This window comes from Cetorhinus maximus, chromosome 9 (assembly GCF_964194155.1).
Source record: "Cetorhinus maximus chromosome 9, sCetMax3.hap1.1, whole genome shotgun sequence".
NCBI classification, from domain to species: domain Eukaryota; kingdom Metazoa; phylum Chordata; class Chondrichthyes; order Lamniformes; family Cetorhinidae; genus Cetorhinus; species Cetorhinus maximus.
Genome location: NC_135887.1, coordinates 1,469,209 through 1,490,120, shown reverse-complemented (window position 1 = coordinate 1,490,120; position 20,912 = coordinate 1,469,209). Strand labels below are relative to the sequence as shown.

Genomic DNA, 20,912 nt, shown 5'->3' with positions numbered 1-20,912 from the left:
GGTATTTTTATCTCCATTCACTAATGCTATCGACAAAGAACAGGTTGCCGTGAAAAGAAAGCAAAGGAACCAGCTTCATCCTCGTACCAGTTTTTCGTTTTGCTAACATTGGCAAAAAAAAAAATACGCCCTGAATTGGTGAGTGATCATTTGTGCTTTCAATTTCCCCACACACTGAACTCCAGAATTCAGCTGGTCTGGTTTATGTGCCAGAGAGAAGCAAAATGGATGAACATCTAAAAATGAAAACTGTAAAGAGTATTCAGGGAAAGGGTGGAGATTGAGACTCAGTAAATGACTCTACCTGAGTCAAATATTCTCATTTTGTGTTAAAAAATACCAGAATTCCAGGAGCTAATTATGCTAATTCCGAATGGGGTCTTTGAGACCATTTGAGGTGTGAACATCATGTTTGCTGAATGTTGCTGATGGTTTTTTCTAATACATAAAAAAATCCACTTAGATTTTACAATTCATGTCAGCCTACAAGGTAAGGCACAGTAACAAAAACTAACAATTTTATTCCCTATTAGAAAAAATTGACATAATTCTACATTCAACAGCATTCATATGCACTCATTTGAGTTCAAAAGCGATCATTTAGTTGTCATTTGACATAAAATAGAAATAAAATCAAATGTCATCATTGGCGATCAACCAACATGAAATGAAATCATACAAATCTCAAACAACATTATTTGCAAGCGTCATTTAAGTCCTCAGAATACATTAAATTGACATCAACAGTGATCAAGGAGCTTGTTCTTGAGGAAAAACTCTAACTTCTAGCGATCACGGCAAAGTTCAATAAGGTTCAGACATCAGATTTTTCCAAGTCCTAGCTGATGTAGTACAGGCATGTAGTATGAGATTGTTTAGCATAGGGTCAGTGCACAAATCACTATAGTGATCATTATAGTGAGGGTGCAAGGATTTGGAGGAACAGTGCATTAAACAAACTGGGGCAAAGTGTCCAAACACAATTTCAGGTGGCCCTTTAACACTTTTATATGGATCCAAGCCAGCTGGTGAAGTCAAAACTAAGTCTTTCCTTGTAGAGAGAGTTAATTGACTTAATATAGAGTCAAAGCTCTTTCACTCCCCCAGTGTCCCAGCTATCCCCATTTATAGGTGTACAATTACCCATCAACAATGTAATTGCCATTAATATTGACAAACATATGCACGGAGCCATTCATGATCCATTTTATATCTTACCATTATCAGCAGACTTTCATCCCCAGTATCCACCCTTCCCTCTCCTGCACCCCCTGACCTTTATTTTATGCTGCCTCTTTTCATGATTGGACATGTTGTCTTAATGAAAATCCATTTGAGGGGCATGTTCATTATCACATTTATTAATTTTTTTGTGTAGAAAACTGTAAGGATTACACGAGTGACAATTTCAATTGCACATGTTGAAATGTATATCTGATCTTAATTGACTCTTGAGAATAAACTCGGTATTTATGTGAACTAACAGGCTGGCAATATTCCATAGCATAAAAACAATATAAAGAATATTTCATGATCTCATTCGCAGACCTGTCTTTTTATTCAATTATTATTTATTAAGGTTGGATTTACTCCTGTACCCACCAGGCATTCTGCAAATTTCTCTGGGGTGAACAGCCTGAACAAGCAAATGTGCCAACCACCCACTCCCCAGGTTGTAGCAACGCCCCCCCACCACCCCCTCAGATTGCAGCACCTCCCTGCCCCCATATGCCCACCCACCCCCTCAGATTGCAGCACCTCCCCCTCTTACCCCCTCCCTTTCCCACTTCCCCCCTCCCCCACTTTCCTCCCCCTCCTTTTGGTCCCCACCATCCCCGGAGGTGCTTTTCTCCTCCCCCTACCACGGAGCAGTTTTCTCCCCCCTCTCCTCCAGGATGGTGAGGCGTTCTGGGGTGGGGCAGCAACCAGAAGTGACGGTGCAGCTCTCCAACGCTCCAACAGCCAGCACGGGGGCTCCAACAGCCAGCAGGGGGGGGGCTCCAGCAGCCAGCACGGGGGGGGCTCCAGCAGCCAGCACGGGGAGCCGGGGAGGGGGGGTGCTCCAGCAGCCACCGCGGGGTCTCCAGCAGACAGCAGGAGGTGGGGGAAACGGGCAGTGTGGAAGTCCAGGGAGTCTGGCAGGGGCGGGGGATTCCAATCCTGTGGGAGCACCGGGCCTCCCTCTAGATCAGGGGGTGGGGGTAGAATGGGGAAGGGGCTAACACCATTGGGAGTGGGGAGGGGGGGTGGAGGGGGATGAGGCCAACACCATTGAGATCGGGGAGGGAGGGGTGAGGGGAGAAGGGACCAGCGCCATCGAGATCGGTAGCGGCAGAAGGGAGCAGGGCACCATTGTGGGGTGGGGGGGGCGGTGGTGGGGAGTGTGGGCCGGTCACATCACTCATTCCAAATCACACTTTTTGATGCCAAATGATATACTAATCATTCTGAATTAAATTGAATGCAAAATTGATGTCAAATTCTTTCTGGTAGGGCAGCTCTACTGCTTGTGTAAGATAACACATCAAGGGCACAATGCTGGTCTTTGGTAAGTCCTCCCTGGTGATGCATAAATGGCATCTCCTCTAAAATGCTGAGCAGCCTGGTAGAGTCAGTGGAGCCCCTCCATTCTTGGGTAACTCTGGGCCTGTGCTAGACGCCTCAGGTGAGGATTTCAGGTCATTCATCATTAAATCCTCTTCATTCACCATTTCCCTGGAGGCAAGAGGAATTGCCAGGAGAATGCCCACCTTACTAGCACAGGCTGTTTAAACTTACAGTAAAACTCTGTTCAACGGAGGGAAAAATAAGCAACTTGGAAGTTGGGAAGTCCCCTGGCAAACCAGACATGAAAAAGATCCCCTCATCTGCTGAGTTGCAATGGAGAGCCCTTTTTTCTATCATTTCAGTTGCCTCCACACAAATTTTATGAGGAGATTCAGGGTGAGGGGGAGGTTCTGCAGTTTTGAATTAAATTGGTGTTGGGGTATGCACAATGTCATTGGAGTGTGGCTTCTCCACGTTAATGAGGCCTATGGCAGGTATTCCTCCCAAACGGGAGGATTCTGATGTTAAAATGGCGGTGGGCACCCAAAGTGACTTTAACCACCCCGTCCACTCCAATCCCACCAGATAGGCAGCATTAAAATGAGGCCTGGAGTTTCTGCCAAGCCTCTGGCAGCGGAACGCGAGAAGCACTGAGGAAGATCCTCGCAACGCAATGTTAAGGCCTATTGCTGTGCTTTGCAACAGTGTAAAACATGAGAGTAAAGACAACTAAGCTGTCATAGCTGTGAATGGCTGCAATCGAATGAATACTTCTCTATAATCAAAGTGAGTTGTGCCTTCTCTATGCCTGCATTCAATTTATTCTTTCACTTTGATGCTCAGGTACTGACAGGTCAGCTTAAGATTTTCCTCTTTTCTGTCATTTTCTTTGTTTCCTTTCTAGCCTTTGAATTAGAGTAACTAATGAACCTTCCTAATCTTCAACAAGTCTCCAGAGTCTTCAGTGGTTAATGAATTACTGAGGCTGGAGTGGTGACAAGACATACCACCAGCCAATTTGCAAAGCATTTGGATCCCACACGGAATTTAATCTAGGAAGGAGTTATTGAACCAACTGGATGAAAAGCAGACTCCAATTTGAAGGACTCAAACCTGAATGTTTACAATAAAAGTTTCCAGAGATTCTACCTCTGCAGCACTAGGAACATTTTATATTCCACTTTCTTCCAAAAAATATTGGTCAGCGACAGGAATAGAACAATGACTAATAACCAAGAAGGAAAATCTCACGTGTTGCAGTGTCTCCTGACAGCCAAACATCCACACTGCTGATGATTATTCTCATAAAGTGTTGAGAACTTTTACAAGACGTTGTCTATTGGCTTCAGATGTACTAGAATGTTCTAGTGTCCCAAGCTTCTGAATATGAGATGGAAAATGTAGTTACAGCACCCAGAGGAAATATCAGAAAAAGATGAAGAAAATATCTAATTAGAAAGAAGCACAATAGAAATAGGGAAAAGCACCTCCGACAATTGCCATGGAAACCTCTGTTGCAAACGTTATTAAGAAGCATCATTAGGAAACGAATAAGGAGCCAATTTGGAGCAAATTTAAAAAATAAGTTATAAAATGATACAGTTGATAGAATCTCTTATCTGTAGAGACAGAAATAGTTAGTCTCCATCAGGTTTATGAATTCCATTTTTTTCTTAATAATACATATTTCTTTAATTTCCTATTTAAAATGCTAATTGATATGCAAATTAAATGCCACAAACCATAATTCAAAATTCTGTCAATTTTGCAGGAATCTAAAACTATTAACTGAGCTCAATATAGGGTGGAGGGCTAAATTCGATAGACCTTGCAGACGAGACCAGGGATCACAATGCATGGTTAACCCTTGCTTATGGTTTTCAATGCAGGCAGCGAACCAACTTCATGTAACTGCTCTTTTTAGTGAATTCAGAGACTAGACAGTACCAACTGCACTACTGATTGGCTGGACCCAGCAGTAGGGAGCCATGCTTGAGAGTGGATAGCACCACTTGAAGCTAGCCTGCAACTCAAATGGGAGCTGAGTAGTGGCTAGTGCAACTGCTAGCAGTCATGGAGGAATCAGAGAATCACAGAATTGTAATGTGCAGAAGGAGGCCATTCAGCCCATTGTGTCTGCACCTGCTCTCTGTGCATTTTAACTTAGTGCCAATCTCCTGCCTTTTCCCCGTACCCCTGCACATTGTTTCTATTTAAACAATCATCCAATACCCTCTTGAATGCCTCAATTGAACCCCCCCCCCCGGCCCCCTCACCACCACCAGGCTTCCAGGCAGTGCATCCCAAACCCTAACCACTCGCTGTGTGAAAAAGTTTTTTCTCAGCTCGCATTTTGCTTCTTTTGCAAAACATTTTAAAACTGTGCCCTCTGGTTCTCGATCTGTTTACAAGCAGGAGCAGTTTCTCCTTATCTACTCTGTCCTGAACCCTCATGATTTTGAAAACTTCTATCAAGTCTCCTCTTAGCCTTCTCCTCTCCAAGGAAAACAGTCCCAACTTCTCCAATCTTTCCTCATAACTGAAGTGTCTCATCCCCGGAACCATTCTTGTAAACCTCTCCTGCACTCTCTCCAATGCATTCACATCCTTCCTAAAATGTGGCACCCAGAACTGTGCACAATACTCCAGCTGAGGTCTAACCAGTCTAAAATAAGTTCGTCATAACCTCCCTACTCTTATACTCTACACCCCTATTAATGAATTCTAGAATACTGTATGCTTTAGTAACAGCTCTCTCTACCTGTCCAGCCACCTTTAATGACTTATGCACATAGACACCTAGGTCTCTCTGCTCCTGAACACCCTTTAGAATAGTATCCTTTATTTTATACTGTCTCTCCATGTTCTTTGTACCAAAGTGTATCACCCCACACTTCTCCGCATTGAACTTCATTTGCCACCTATCTGCCCACTCCACCAATCTGTCAATGTCCTTTTGAAGTTCTACACTGTCCTCCTCACAGTTTACAATTCTCCCAAGTTTTGTGCCATCCGCAAACTTTGAAATTGTCCCCTGCACACCAAGATCTAGATTATTTATATATATCAGGAACAGTAAGGGTCCCAATACCGACCCCTGGGGAACTCCACTACAAACTTTCTTCCAGCCCAAAAAATACCCATTAACCATTACTCTATACTTCCTATCCCTCAGCCAATTTTGTATCCATGTTGCTACTGTTCCTTTTATTCCATGACCTATAACTTTCCTCACAAGTCTGTTGTGTGGTACTGTATTGAACACCTTTTAGAAGTCCATATACATCACATCAACAACATTACCCTCATGGACCTTTTATGTGGCCTTGTCAAAGAACTCAGCAAGTTATTTAGACACGATTTTCCTTTACCAAATTCATGCTGACTCTTCCGAATCAATCCACATTTTTCCATGTGACCATTAATTCTATCCCAAATAATTGTTTCTAGAAGTTTCCCCACCACAGAAGTTAAACTGACTGGTCTGTAATTGCAGGGCATATCTTTACAACCTGTTTTGAACAAGGAAGTGACTCAGAGCTGGGAAACAAAGAAGAGTATCATAATATTGAAGTGCGTGGTCTCCAAGGTTTATGAAAACTGCACTGCAGGCCTTAGTGACACAGGTAGAAAAGAGCAGAGATGGTTTGTAGTCACAAGGGACTGGAGACTCCTCTATACACATACACAAAAGGCAGCAGGAGCAGATAACCATGAAGGTCAATGCCAGGAGTCAAACATGGAGGATCTGTTTGCAGTATCCAAGATGTTCAATGATGTTCCAAGTGGTTAGGCTCAGTGAATACATCTTCAAATGTCACATCCTACAAACTGCACCATCAGCCATAGACACTGTCCAACCTGGACAATCTATTACACAATGCATCATGAAGAAGCCTGCAATCTTAGCAGAGCTGCATATGGCTTCTGGCTGCTTCTTCCTAGCAAGAGAGAATGAAATTTAGTTAGTGCCCATTGAATAGAGAGCCTCAGGTAACAGTGAATGATAAGCTACAAAATGTTGCAACTAACACTAGCTCCAGCCTGGAAGGAGTCAGACGCTTAAACGTTCATCGCCATGGTCATCTTCACAGCCACTGGAAATACTGTCGGTAAATGATGTGTGCAATGTCTGTGTTTCAGTAAGGATGTCCTCACTGAAATTACCTTCTGCAGCCATAACTTCAGACTCAGAGCAGGGCCAGGACACCCCCATGCCACTGGCTCTGAAGGTCACAGTGGCCCTCAACTTCTATGTCTCCGGCTCTTTCCAGGGTCAGTGGGGGATCTGTGTGGAGTCTCCCAATCAGCTGTCCACAGTTGTGCCAAGCTGGTGACAGAAGCTCTGTTCAGCCAGGTACTGAACTTTATTCTTTACCATCTGGAGGAGGCCAGCCAGGCTAAGCGAGCCAGAGGCTTTGCAGCGATTGCTGAGTTCCCCCATGTCCAGGGTGCCATCGACTGCACACCCTGGTGAGACAATGGAGATCTGCATCATGGTGCCATTGTCTTTCAATGATCAATGGGGGCTCCAGGTTCATGGCTCACATCAATGAAGGGACGACACTAGATTGGTGGCAAAATCCGAAACTGACCTCTGTGCACTGCACTCTTACCTTCGTCTGGCATCACCGCCTCTCCACGCTCAGTTGCATGGGCAGCTCCAGGGCATTTTGCTTGAACCTGCTGCATAGCAGGAGGTTGGGCTGCCCTCTGCCTGTACGTGCCCTCTCTGCCTGGTTGTGGCTTGTCTTCTCCTGAAAGAACAGAGGAGCATTGCAGCCTGGCCAACCCCAGCAGAGGAACATCTCCAAGGCACATCTGAGTCGTGGCCCTCGAGCCGCAAGGCACTCAGTCCAAACTCTGTCTCGCTTTGAATTCAATACTCCATTCTCTAATAGAGATGCAATTGAGTTTACGATGCATCTCCTCACAAAGGATGAAATTCTTAGCTCCAGAAAATGGCCTGAAATTGCAGATGGTGCTTCTTCCTCACACGGATCATTAGCTTAGTTAACCCCTCTGTGCCTTGCTTGGCTTAAAAGTTATTTTTAGTGCTAGTTATCTTCACGTTGAACCTGGTGTGCAATTTCTTATGTTGATGTTGTGAAATTATTATTACTTCATTCATACCATGTTAATGATCTTATCTGTAGTACTAGGGTGTTCGGGACTGTGAGGGTTAATGTGGGACTGGGGAAACAGTACCACCCACCTTCTGATGTAGAGAACCACATGGGAGTAGTAGAATGTAGAAGTGAGCCAGCTCGGAGTCGGCATGGAGATAGCACCTAGACCAGACTGTACCCTGAATATATGTATCTAGTTATGTCTTATTAATAAACAGCTATTGTTCAATCATACAAGCTCTTTATGAGACAACATACAGCCTTACAACATTATCAACACTGAGGCTACGGCTTCTTCAATCCACTCAAGGAATCACAGTTGCCTCTTGTATGTTGGAAGAATAAGCCTCCCATTTGCTTTTAAGGAAATATTTTTTGGTAAATTTTCCTGTGGTCAGTTAAAAATGTTGAGCATGTTTGTTGGAAATAATTCCGTGGCTTGAAAATAGTGCCAAGATGAAGCAGGAGGAGCACTAAGCCTAAAGTGACATTGGACAACATGTATCATGATTTGTTGGAAATATCAACAAAATACTCAAGTGAATGAATGAAACTGCAGATAACATCCAACTTCACTTCATATGGAAATGAAGGGCTTACATGGATGTGAATTATAACTGTTAAAAACTGCCTATTAAAGTCACGGGAGACAAAAATTCCTTCCATATGGCCCATAGTTTTAGTGCTACAGCTGCTGTTTTGCTACCAGAATGACCTCCTTGTGGTGCACGCACGCTTCCTATGGAAGCTATCTTGGTGAGACCTTTAGCATGGGCATTAGGAGTGTGCGCTGGAGGTATGTAGAGTGGGCAGTTTATGAGATCAGCCAGCATGTAACATGGATGCGGCATCAGCCCTGCTATTTTCAACCTTGCCGGCCCAGCTGGTTCCCTCTCGTAAACACTCCTAGCTAAATATGTGTTCAGCAGCAGCAAGGAAACGCCCTCCCTGCCCCACCTCCATCCACACCCCTACCAGCACTTTCCAAAAGGATTATCAACTACATTCGGGTTGGTTACTGGCTGATTTCCACTGGCTCTGCCTGGAGACTAAGTGCGGTGGTGGTTGGAAAAGTCAGCATGCTTCCCATTGGCCGAGGTGGCAGGTCGTCCGCTTCTCACCTCATTATAAATGCGTAAACAAGCAGCAGGGCAGGCTGGGATTCGTCCACCCCACCATTACCTCATTGGCTCATATTTCCAGGCGCCATATTTAAACAGCACCCGTGCACACATTCATTCTCTGCAGCCCAGGACTTGTGGCGAGTGATGGCCCCTAGAAGAGACGAGTGCTTGGCCCTGAAGTTCAGCGACACGGCACTGACGGCACTCCTCCAGGCAGTTGAGGACCGGCGGGAGGTCCTTTACCCCCCGTGATGGGGGCCAGATGCCCACCAGCCTCACCACAAAGGCTTGGGAGGGGCTCACCAGTGCAGCCAGTGCCTGTGCTCCTCAGAAGAGGACAGCCATCCAGGGCAGGAAGAGGATGAATGATCTCATCTGATCCGCCAGGGTAAGTTAACCATCTCCTCAATCTCAACATACACTCTCATCAGGCATTTGCAGGGTTACAGTCACAGGGTACAACATCACTGATTCTCTCACACACACTTATACATCTTTCATCTCTTGTCACATCCTGCACAAGTCGCATCCTCAGCCCTCACATAGGTCCACTCAGCACACACAGCAGGGAAGCATGCTTATCATATGCTTTGGCATGCGTCCTGTTCACAGTTTGTCCATCTGTCTTTATGCTAGAAAAGATCGTCCACAACAACAGGGAGAGATAGAACCAAAGAATAGTTATGGTGCAGAAAGAGCCCATTCAGCCCATCGTATCTGCACCAGCGAAAAAAAGAAACTAACCGCTCATTTTTAATCCCAGACAGGGGAGGCGGGGAGGGGGGAGGGGGGATGCTGGACCTCAGGCCACTCAGCCCCTTTGAAAAGCAGGTGGCAGAGCTGTCTGGTGAGGACAGGGACCATACCTCCACCAAATGCAAGATCAGCATCTCCCAACAAGCTAGTGAGGTCCCACCCGATAGTCTTTACCCAGCCGCCAAAACTGTGATTGCTCTTTAATGCAGGCGACTATCCAGCCAATCACTAATTATCTATTCTCTCTATTACAGCCACCAGCGAGAGGAGGGGACACACTGCCAGTCACCCATCAGCCTTAGCCGCCAGACCACCTTGGATCCTGAGGACCCACTATATGTCAAGCTGTCACAGCGTTCACCTGCACTTCCCACCAATGCAGAGACACACACCTCGGTGGGACCAAGTCCTGCTCTCACCAAAACATCATCAAACAGACCACTGGGGCTTTCAAGCAATGGTTCTGTTGCCTGGCCTGCTCTGGAGTACTCACCGGAGTGTGTGCCATGATTCTTCGTGATCTACTGTATATTGTACAACCTCACCATTATGAGGGTGCAGCCCTTGCCACCAGGAATAGGGGGAGCAGCTGAAGAGAAGGAGGAAGAGCAGTACAAAGAGAGTAGGCAACCAATACATTCCCTTTCTAACCAGAATCTCCTTGATCACTTCATTCAGCCAATGAACACATCCCCAAATTTCCATTCAACAACAGTCACACACCTTAGCTTCCCTCTGTCACTGACCATCATAGAATCCTCTTGGCCACAACACTGAAATAAAATCCACCACAAAACAACCATTCCAAACTAAGCCAATTAAACAAACCATCATATAAGACAACTAATCAGCCTTGTGCATTCCTTTAGTGCCTGTCTTGTGGACTTCTTTGCCTGGCCTAGTGCCCCTAGACATTGCTACCCCGGTGTCTGCAGCTTGACTGGTGGGATGCTGATGACTTTCAATGGGGAAGGCTGCAGATAGCAGTGCAAGATGACCTCAATCAGCTCTCATCCTAGAAGTCCTGACTTTGGACTGCACCCCCTTAGGCACGGGGGGGGCTACAGTCTGGGTTGACTGGCTGATGGGTAACAACAAGGGCACTGATGAGTGGCAGTGGTGAGAAGATGAATGTTGTCATCCTGAGGGTGGACAGCAGGTTCATGTGCCATGGAATTATACTGCCACTACTCCACAGCATGCCTCCACAACCATGTACCATGTTGGAGGGCAGGAACCTGCCAAGTCTCCACTTCTTCAGGGAGGGAGTCGTCATTGCCATTCCACGATATCAGGAGCCCATCTACTTCGAGGTGAATTCAATACTCCATGGATATGAACAACTTACAACTCACATTTTTCTCACTTCACCCAACCTTCATTACTTTTGTACGTCCGGTAACCTTCCAAACATCACCATCCGGTAGAGTTCATGGATAATAGACAGGCTTATCTACATAAGGTACTGAACTACATTAAAGTTTTGCCGATGAAATTCATGTTGGAATTTTCTCAAAGCTGATATCAGTGCGTCCCAAAATACAATCACTATCATAATTTAGCCTCTCAAATATCTTCAACATTTCTAACAGGAATTGATGGGATTTATTGAAAACTTGTAAGTTGATTACAAACTCACTCTGAAGCCTTCAAGTTAGTGTTTTTGCAGGAATTGGTGGCGTTCTACTGAAGGGTCGGGCCAAGTATCATATGACAATATCGTTGCTCAGCAACATATCCCTTGGCATGAAGAACAATACAAAATACACTCAGAGTTCTGGTGATTCAAGCTAATTAAGTTAGGAACCATCCTTTTATAGTAAACTATTCCTTCCAATGTTTGGATAATCTCTGCCTCGCCAAATTGTCTGAATATAGTGAGATTTTAGAATATTCTACCCAACTGAAAAATATGCAAGAACCTCAACAGCATAATTTGGAATATCTTACTTTGTGTACTTCCATTATCTTCCACAGGAGTTAATCTGCTGACAGAGTATACATAGGAAACAGCTAAAAATGGATCATGGAAGGCTCATGTAATGCCAGACCTATGATTCTACATATGACATCACTTCCAATATGTATGTTGTCCTCTACATTGTTAGAAAATAATTTCTGTGAGCATTACATTATTATTATAGAGGCATTTTGATTAATTTTGTACCTCTGGCATCAGACAATCAATGCGTTCTTCCACATAATGTCACGCACTATCATTTTTCCCATTATTAATAGTCACTTTATCTATTCAAAGATCTTGTTTATGAAGCAATGGAAAGGCAATATACAAGCTGACGTGATTGCCTAGGCTCCCACTATGAATACCTGCACAGTTCTAAAGGGGCAGGCCAGATTTGTAGCATCCATGCATCACACAGCAGATTATTTATTAGCAATGTCAAAGGGGGTCTGATATTTAATGACACTAATAGTGAATCACAGATATTTTGTAAAGATCTTCTGTTTTATTTGGCATGCTCTACTTGTTCTGATACTGTTCTTAAACAACTTGACTTTCTATTGAGTTGTTGTTAACACTATTCTAACCTGGAATGCAGCAAGTTGCCGATTGGCACGCTCTGGATTATGACAATTTAACATTTTCCAAAGTAAATCCTTCATTCAAAAGCATACTTTTACAGTTCTGAGAACTAATGAGTCACCCTCGTATTAAATCTCAACATCTCAACAAATGTGATATCCTCACCTACAACTTAAGTTCACTTTCCCAACATAATGCAGCTCACTCCATTTAAAATGAATTGGAATATTGGAATATGATTTAATCAGTTAATTTTAAAAATGTCCCTGTAATTCAGATGTTTTGCAAAGTGTCAGCACATTTACCTGAGCAATATTAGTATAAAAGGAGAGGGATGGGGTTGTAAACTGACCAACAAGGTGAAGGTCTAGATTTGAAACATTTATCATTATAAAATAAACAAAAGAGGTGCTTCTTTTCATAAAATGTACCACTGGTGCTTTAGTGGTGAAAGTACTTCAAAAAGTAGTCAAGCATGTAATAAAAAGCCAATTATATAACCATATTCAAAATATGATTATGCAGCTATTCCTGGCTTGTTTCAATGCTTTAAAGGTAACTCAACATTGTGCATGAAAGGCATTTTCCACTAAAGAGTCAACAACACATTGTCCATTATTTTGCAATAGAGAATAAATTTTGCATTATTCTGCACTACCAGTGCACATTGGACAAGGAAGGGTATAATGCATAGCAGTGTGTTTTCTTCTACTCTCAAATATCTGATGCACAGTCCCAGCACACCTTAGTTAGCTTTTGCCATTCCATTCAGCACAATGGAATGTATTCAATTGATGACAACAGCTAAAGCAACAAAGGGATTTATCCTATTGCTTGCATTACTAAATTTTATATTAAACAAAAACAGGTTGGCATGTTGTAGGAGATTGTTTAATATTAGCACCAATTTGTAGGAAACGATATTAAGCATCTTAAATAAAATTAAGTAAAATCATTTCTAATGATTCACATTTAAACACAACTATCCTCTTGTAGTTACTTAGGAATAAAAGGTCAGGGGACAAACAGGGCAGCAAATCTGGGCTTAAAATTCAATCACACCAGAAAACCTCTGTTCACATGGTTGCAAGGGCCTCACATTATTTCTGCACTCTATTCTCATTCAGACCAACAAGGACCAGGAGAATTGCATTGGCTTTGTGTTGGATCCTTGGTCACTAGTTTAGTTGGACTAATGGATTTGGGTTGCACTCTTATTTCGGGATGACAGAGTTGGTACCATAGACATAGCAGATCAGGAGACAGTTCTAATGTAGAACGCATTCTATTTATTTACAAAGGAACTCAGCTGCTACACTTGTGTACTTACAACTCAAACCCTGTCTCTACATTACAGACTCTTAATCTAGACTACTCACTGCTGACTACAGACTACTAAGGTAGCCCACGCTACTGTCATTGGATAATAAGAGCATGTGATCTTCTATTATAACATTCTTCTTAAAGGTATATTACGCATCAGATTATCACATTCCTCCCCCTTTACTCAAATATATTTTACAGTTACAATTACAATTTTTCTCAAAATATCAAATTATTTACACAGATAAGTAATTTACAAATTCAGTCTTTCTGGGGGTTTCCTTATGTGTGGAGAAGGTCTCAGCTCTACAACTTCAGATGTTTTGTCAGGAACCTGCTTTCCTGGTGTTGTCTGAACATCAGGTTCTTTGGTGGGCACCTGCAAATCTGTTTCCTCAACTCTTGCAGGTACAGCCAATCCTTCAGACACATCTGTACTCAGCTGAGTTCTTTCAACAGGAGATGTTGACGCAGTCATGAACACTGGAGGAATCATTTCCCGATACTTTGTTTCTCTCCTCCTTATATGATCTATATGTCTCCGATTGATTCGGTCTTCTGCTTTCACATGGTAAGAAAGAGGTCCAGTGACGACACTTATTTCACCTGATAACCACTTAGGTCCTTCACCAAAATTTTTCATATATACCCTCTCTCCTATGATAAACTTTGTGTCATGACTATACCAATCATGTACAATTTTCTGACTTCCTTGAATCCTTTCCACCTTCCCTCCTAAATTTGGCATTACTAAGTTGAATCTCATTCTGAGACGACGATTCAACAACAATTCTACAGGTGTGACACCTGTTGTCGTGTGAGGGGTGGTCCTATAATGGAAAAGAAAGCGTGCTAACTTGGTCGCTATTAATTTCTTCATACTATTTCTGAATGTTCTGAATGGCCAGTCCATTTGAAGAAGCGTGGTATGGTGAAGGTTTTACATGAACAATAAAGTTGAGGCTGATAAACCGTTGAAACTCAGCACTTGTAAATGCCGTACCGTTGTCGGATATGACCACTTCTGGTAGTCATTTGATGGCGAAGCTTTGTCTTAGCCTGTCAATTGTAGCAGAAGATGTTGGTGACTTTACCTCATATATGTCCATCCATTTTGAGTGAGCATCAACAATAAGGAGAAACATTGTTCCAATAAAAGGTTCCACACAGTCAATATGCAATCGCACCCATGGCCTCCCTGGCTGCTCCCACGACTGTAATGGAGCTGCTGGAGGTAACTTTTGCACTTGCTGACACTGCGCACAATTTTTCACTAAGATCTCTTTTTCTCCATCCAATCCAGGACATCATAGATAGCTGCTGCTATGGTCTTCATTTGGGAAATGCCTGGATGTGCACTAGGTAATTCAGTTAACAAAGGCTTTCCTCCTTTTAGAGGAACAATCACTCGAGCTCCCCACAATCAGATACCATCTTGGCTGGTTATCACATATCTTCTGTGAAAATACGGTTTCATTTCATCAGATTCCTGTTCTTGTGACAAACCCTAAAGAACTTGTTCTCGTATCTTGGATAAGACTGGGTCTCGACTTGTCCAGTCTCTGATCTGTCTGGCACGTACCAATAATGAATCTAAGAAGTTCAATAATAAAATGAGTTCTTGAGGAACTGGAACATCCACATCATTTTCTTTCAAAGGCAAATGACTAAGTGCATCAGCATTTGCAATCTGATTCCCAGGCCTGTAGATGAAAGTATACTCATACGCTGCCAGAATAAACGCCTATCTCTGTATTCTTGCTGAGTGGTATAGCCTTGTCCTCACTGAACAATTCTGGCAAAGGCTCATGCTCCAAAACAATAGTAATATGTCGTCCATGTACATACTGGTTAAATTTCTTGGCATCAAAGATGATTGACAGGTCTTCTTTTTATATCTGTGAGTATCACTTTTCCACTGTGTTGAACATTCTTGATACATATCCAATAGGTCGTTCTGAGCCATCATCCATTCGATGGGAGAGCACTGCTCCCACTCCATAAGGAGTTGCTTCACATGTCAGAACTAACTCTTTTCTTTGGTCAAAATGTACTAATAGGGTGGATGAGTGTAACAGCTGTTTCACTTTTGTGAAAGCTTCTTTCTGTGGTGTTTGCCAAGGCCAATGTTGGTTTTTCTTGAGTAGGGAATACAGGGGGGGCCAGTTCTGTTGACAAATTAGGCAAAAAGCATCCACAGTAATTGATCATCCCCAAGAATGATTTGAGCTCGGAGGTGTTCTTTGGTGCTGATGCCTCTCTAATGCCTTTCACTTTTTCCTCAACCAGGTGCAGGCCCTGTGAATCTACCCTGTGACCTAAATAGACTACCTCTTTCGCTTGGAACGTGCACTTTTCTTTTTTTAAACACACTCCCACCTGTGAAAAATGTTTCAAAACTTCTTCCAAGTTGGCCAAATTTTTCTTTGCAGTGAGTCCTGTCACAAGAATGTCATCTAAATAAACTACAAAATGAGGCAATCCCTGCAGTAAACTTTCCATTGTCTTCTGGAATATGGCACAAGCTGAGGGTACACCAAAAGGCAAACTGTTTTTTTGGTACAGCCCTTTGTGTGTATTAATTGTGACAAACTTCTGGGAGGCCTTCTCTATCTCCAATTGTCGATAAGCATGACTCATATTGTGCTTCATGTAGACAATTCCACCTGCCAACTTAGCATACAAGTCTTCAATTTTTGGTGTAGGGTGTCTGTCCAACTTAGCCACGTAATTGACAGTCAATTTGTAGTCTCCACAAATTCGGACACTTTGGTCAGGCTTAAGTATGGGGACTATTGGTGCTGCCCCTTCCGAAAACTGCACAGGTCATATCACTCTCCATTCCTCTAATCTATCCAATTCAGTGTCTATCTTTTCCCGCATTGCATAAGGTCTTACCTTCACAAATCAGGGGGTAGAGTCTGGATCAACATGAATTTTTGCTTGTAGCCCTTGGATCTTCCCGAGTTCATCTTGGAAAACTGGGGCGTATTTTTGCAGTAGCTCAGGTAACCCAGTGGCTCTCAGTTAGGAGATCTTAGAAGATCTCAGTCCAATCCAATTTAATTTTTTTCAGCCAGTTTTGTCTAAGGAGACTTGGCCCCTCCTCTGCTACCACCATCAGGGGTAGTTGCACTGATTGACTTCTGTCCTGTACAGTAACCCTGCTCATACCTTTGATTTTGATGTCTTCTCCTGTGCAAGTTTTCAATTTGGCATCTGTTTCTTTCAAATTTAATTTACATTCCCTTTAACTCAGATATTTAAAATTATGCTCACCTATCACCATAGAGGAAGCCCCTGTATCCACCTCCATTCTGTTAGGCCTATTATTCACTCTGACTGTTATGTAGATTGGTTCGGCTCTTCCTACCTTTAAATTATACAATTAATAAATATCTGAATCTGTTACTTCAGGCACTTCTATGTTATGAATCTCACAGGGTTTTTTCTTTTGATTGAAAGTCTGCCTGATTCTATCCCTGCAAAGTTTCATAAGGCGTCCATTTTGATGACAGTAAAAACATTCGATTTTTTTAAACTTCGATTCATTACAAGCTTGTCTGCTTCCACCTCTTGTTACCATTGTCCCATGTTATCGCTGCAAAGTAATTTCTTTTTATTTGTCTATAAGCCGTGGCTGCTTCCCACTTCTCATTAGAGCTGTACATTTTCACGCCCTCTTTGGCTGGGGGTCCCTGCCCAATGTGGAGGACGGCGCCATTTTGCTCTCCCTGTGTGGCTTTCAAGTCCCTCACTGTGCCTTCCATAGCCAGTGCTATTTGCTGTACCTTCTGAAAATCCAAATTTGTTTCAGACAGTAATCTCTTCTGAATCGAATCTTCATTTATACCCCACACCAAATGATGTCTAAACATTTCATTTACAGATGTACCAAACTCGCAATGCTCTGTTAACTGTTTCAGACTTGCCACATAACAAGCACCGGTCTCCCCTGGGGCTCTATTTCTTGAGTTAAATTTGAACTGTTGCATCATTACCGAGGGCCTGGGCTGGTAATGATTCTTCACAAGGCTCTCTAAATCATCAAAACTTTTCGAATCTGGGGTGCTGGGTGCCATTACACTTTGGATCAATCCATAAGTCTTACTCCCAAAAGTGGATAAGAGGATTGTGTGCCTCTTCTCCTCCCCCACAATGTCATTAGCTTGGTAAAAGTGAGGTGTTCAAGCTAATGAGACCAATCATCCACCACTGGGTCCAAAGGATCAACTCTTCCAAACTGCAGCCTGCTCCCAGAGGACTGCTTCGATGATTAGGACGAAATTTCTACTTACAATTACCGTGTGAGGTATGGCCCGATTTTGGTTCACCTGATTTTCTTCCTCCATTTTTCCGCTTTTTTTCTCGCCTTTCCTTGCTTTTTTTTACCTCAGCCCCTGTTTGTTGGATCCTGGTCACTAGTTTAGTCAGACTAGTGGATTCGGGTTGCACATTTGTTTTGGGATGACCGTGTTGGTACCACAGACAGAGCAGATCAGCAGAAAGTTCTTATGTAGAACACATTCTATTTATTTACAAAGGAAATCAGCAGCTACACTTGTGCACTTACAACTCAAACCGTCTCTACATTACAGACTCTTACTCTAGACTACTCACTATTGACTACAGTCTACTGACTACAGACTCCTAAGGTAGCCCGCGCTACTCTGTCATTGGATAATAAGATCATGGGATCTTCTAATAATCTTCTTATAATATTCTTCTTAAAGGTATTTTACACATCAGATTACCACACTCTGTATGGAAGGCGCCTTTTTTCTAATAGTTACTCCATCAGCACCTTTGTTAAGGCCAGACTGCCCTGGCGCACATCAAGATTGTTCCTTCACTGTTGCTGGATCAAAATCCTGGAACTCCCTTCCTAACAGCCACTATGGTTGTACTTACACTAGACTGACTGCAGTGAACTTTCAAGAAGGCAGCTCACCACCACCTTCTCAAGGACAATTAGGGATGGACAATAAATACTGGCCTTGCCAGCAACGTCCACATCCCATGAAAGAATTTTAAAAAAGATCCTGCAGTATGAAACTTCCCTCAAGATCCAGAGCTGCTTGAGGTCACCCACCACAGCCATCTGTAGTGTTCTCAATGGAAGCTCTCCATCTCCCAATCGGCAGCCACGAAGATGCACTTCTTGCAATCGCCATGTTAGTTAAATGTAGCGATTGTAGGTATATCCTTTCCTACTGCCTCTAGGGGTCACGTGATTGTACTGACGAATGAGCCCTAAGCGTGTGTAATCATAAGGAGGGCGCTTTCTATTTGTGGACCTGTTTCAAGCGTGTAGCTTCTAAAAGAACTCTGTAATAAAGTTATCTGCTTCAAGTAAGAAACCTGTCCGGTACCTCAAGTTCATGACATTTGGCGATGAGGATAAATAGCTCGGACGCTGCACCTCGCCTTGTGAATGTGAATACATCAATTCTTAAGGAAAGAAAAGTATACTCACCAATTATGTCACTCTTCGGCAGAATCAACCCTCATGACTCATCCATGGAAGTCTAGAGCCAGTATGTACAGCACCTAGGTTTTTATTTTGAGGTGAATGAAATAACAGTGGAGGGGAAGCAGAAAGCAATTCTTTTAAGTATCTCTGGTAGCAAAACATATAATCTCATCCGCAGTCTGATGGCCCCAAACACACCCAATTCTAAATCTTTTAATGAATTGGTAGACTTTCAGCTGAAGCCATCAGTAATAATGCAGAGATTTAAGTTTAATTCCAGAGTATGGGCCGCAGGAGAGTCCATTGCAACTTATATAGTGAAGTTGAAGCAGTTGACTGAGCACTGCGAACATTGGAGATTCACTCAATGACATGTGGCGGGACCTGTTGGTTTATGGCATTCATAACAACGCTATTCAGCGCCGTTTACTTGCAGAAATTAACGTTGATTTGAAGCACACATTGGAAATAGCGCTAGCAATGGAGAGCACTGATGCAGACTTGCAGACTTTACAGAGTGTGCAACATGGCGCCGTTCTTCAGTTGGGGCAGGAACCTACCATCGGGCATGGCGTGAAAACCAGAGAGACAGCAGCGAAGCGGGAGATAGTCTCTGCTGCACGATAAATGAAAAGGCCTCATGGAAGCATCTCAGCAGCGATTCAGAAATTAACCTGTTTCCGATGTGGGAGTAACCATGTACCGAAAACCTGCAGATTTAAGGAGGCAGATTGCCACTACTGCCACAAAAAAGGGCATGTGATAAAGCAATGCAGGGCGAAATCGAGACAGCCAATCAGACTGCAGACCAAGATGACTGAAGTGCACAATGTAACTGAACCAGAAGCTGCTGATACTGATATCTATTCCCTATACAATGTCAAAGCAGTAAAAACTGAACCAATAACTGTCACCCTTCAAGTGAATGGGAAGCCTCTCATCAGGAGGTAGACACAGGAGCTTTGACCACAGTGGTGGGAGAACACACATTTAAATATCTAAATGAAGGTACCCAGTCACTGAATCTGGAGCAAACCAAGGCTCAGCTGAAGACACACACCGGAAAATCAATATAGGTAAAGGGCATCACCACAGTACCTGTGTCCTATAGGCAACAGACAGCCCAGCTTCCAGTGATCATAGCAACAGGTGAAGGACACAGTCTTCTGGGCCATGATTTGATTACAAAAACTAAGCTCAACTGATCAGAAATATTTCAAATGGGAACAGGAGGAATTTCTGAGCTGTTAAGGAAGTATGACAGCGTGTTTCGTGATGCATTGGGAAAGATAAAAGGCTTACAAGCAAAAATATATGTAGATTTAGAGGTAACACCCCTGTTCTTTAAGGCCAGACCTGTGCCTTATGCCTTAAAGGAGAAGTTGGATGCAGAAGTTAGGCATAATCCAGCCAGTCCGATTTTGGAAGGGGCAGTGCCCATAGTCCCCATGATGAAACCAGATCAAACATTTCACATTTCCAGAGGCTACAAATTAATTGTGAACATGGCTGCTAAACTAAATAAATACCCTATCCCAAGGGTAGAAGATTTGTATGCAAAGCTAGCTGGACTAAAGTACGCTAGGCTATACTAAACTGGACATCAGCCATGCATACCACAGCTAGAGCTGGACAGCATGTCTAGGGGGTATGTAACCATGAGAACACACAAGGGCCTGTGCCAATATATACGCCTACCCTTTGATGTATCATCTGCCTGTGCAATCTTCCAAAGGCCCATGGAAAGCCTATTGCAAGGACTTCCCTGAGTGATGTCCTGATCGCAGAATCAACAGAAGCCGAACATTTGGCCAACCTAGAAGAGGTTTCAAAAAGATTTTTGGAAGCTGGTGTATGATTGAAGAAAGAGAAATGTACCTCCCAAGTGACAGATATCACTTACTTGTATCATCGAGTGGATGCCCAGAGGTTGCATCCAGTATAGGAGAAAGTCAGGGCAATCAAGGAGGTGCCCTCTCCTACCAGTGTCACTGAACTCAAGTCTGTTTTCGGCG

General features: G+C 43.3%; 1 protein-coding gene across 5 annotated transcripts in view; it reads right to left on the bottom strand.

Moving 5' to 3' along the window:
* Nucleotides 1–20,912, bottom strand: part of pitpnm3 (PITPNM family member 3) — a 545,233-nt gene that overhangs the window by 469,679 nt on the left and 54,642 nt on the right. Inside the window, exon 1 of one of the 5 annotated variants that reach the window (XM_078547948.1) lies at nt 18,901–18,976. The exons of the other annotated variants lie outside the window; for them this stretch is intronic. The gene's annotated coding sequence lies outside the window, so the exon portion shown is untranslated. Of the gene's footprint in view, nt 1–18,900; nt 18,977–20,912 lie in introns of those variants that run through there. 5 annotated transcript variants of the gene reach the window in all.